General features: G+C 34.5%; 1 non-coding gene across 1 annotated transcript; it reads left to right on the top strand.

Moving 5' to 3' along the window:
- The first annotated feature begins 638 nt into the window (after window positions 1-638).
- Window positions 639-745, top strand: LOC122127802. The gene has a single exon (XR_006151290.1). It is a non-coding gene; the product is annotated as a U6 spliceosomal RNA (small nuclear RNA).
- The last annotated feature ends 424 nt before the right edge of the window (window positions 746-1,169 follow it).

Raw genomic sequence — 1,169 nt, 5'->3', positions numbered from 1 at the left:
GTGGCTCAAGTGGTAGAGTGTTAGCCTTGAGCTGAAGAGCTGAGGGAGAGCGCCAAGGCCCATAGTTCAGGCCCCTGACCGGACCCCAAAAAAATTTTAAAACATAAAATAAAATAAGGAAGCCCTATAGTTTTAACAGAAACTTTGTAGTTAATAAAGTCTTAACTCTTTATATTCTGCTTCTTTACACAAAGACTTGGCAACTTCTCATTAGTAATGTTCATATAAACTCTGAAATATACATACATAGTAGCATATGTCTGTTACCACAAATCTTAAATACTTTAACGAAAAGTTTTATTACCTGCCAAACAGTCCTTGTTTTAGCATATATAAGCAAATTCCCAAAATATATTTAAACCATTAAAACTTTTAACTAAACTTAACACTTGCTTCAGTGTTCATTATGACAGGTGCCTTGTATAGAATAATTGAATTCCTCCTCCTACACATCTCTTGAACAACAAATATCTGGAATTATTTTGTTTTTGACCTGTCCATCTTGATTTTATTCTTAAATGTGTGCTTATGTAAGAAGTATATGGCTCTAAAATTTCATGAAAATTCTTTAAACTTACTTTTTGTTGAATTGTCTAGTTTAAGAATATCAATTACACTTTATTTATAAAACATGTTCTATGTTCCATTCAGCATCACCTACTCTAACATTGGAATGATACAGAGAAGATTTGAATGGCCCCTGTGCAAGGATGGCAGGCAAATTCCTGTACCATTCCATACTTTTACAACAACAGATGCTGGAGGGGATGTGGTCACAAGTTAACTGTACTACATTCTTGGTGGGAGTGTCAACTTGTTCAACCACTTTGGAAAGTAGTATGGAGGTTCCTCAAAAGACTTCACATAGAATTCCCCTAAGACACAGCAATCCCACTTTTGGGCATTTACCCAAAAGATCACAAACAAGACGGTACTAAAACTACCATCACAATTATATTTATTGCAGCATTGTTTAAGATAGCTAAGATATAGAACCAACTCCGATGCCCCTCATCAGATAAATAGATCAAGAAAATGTGCTATTTATACCAATGAAATTCCATGCCTTCATGAGAAAGTATGGCATCACCCAATTTGTTAGAAAATGGAAAGACTTTGAAAAAAATTATTAAGTGATGTAAGCCAAGTCCAAAGAAACATAGGTCACA

The sequence above is a fragment of the Dipodomys spectabilis genome, unplaced genomic scaffold, assembly GCF_019054845.1.
Source record: "Dipodomys spectabilis isolate Male_0828 unplaced genomic scaffold, ASM1905484v1 ptg000312l, whole genome shotgun sequence".
Taxonomy (NCBI): Eukaryota; Metazoa; Chordata; class Mammalia; order Rodentia; family Heteromyidae; genus Dipodomys; species Dipodomys spectabilis.
This window is presented reverse-complemented; position numbering and strand designations above follow the sequence as displayed.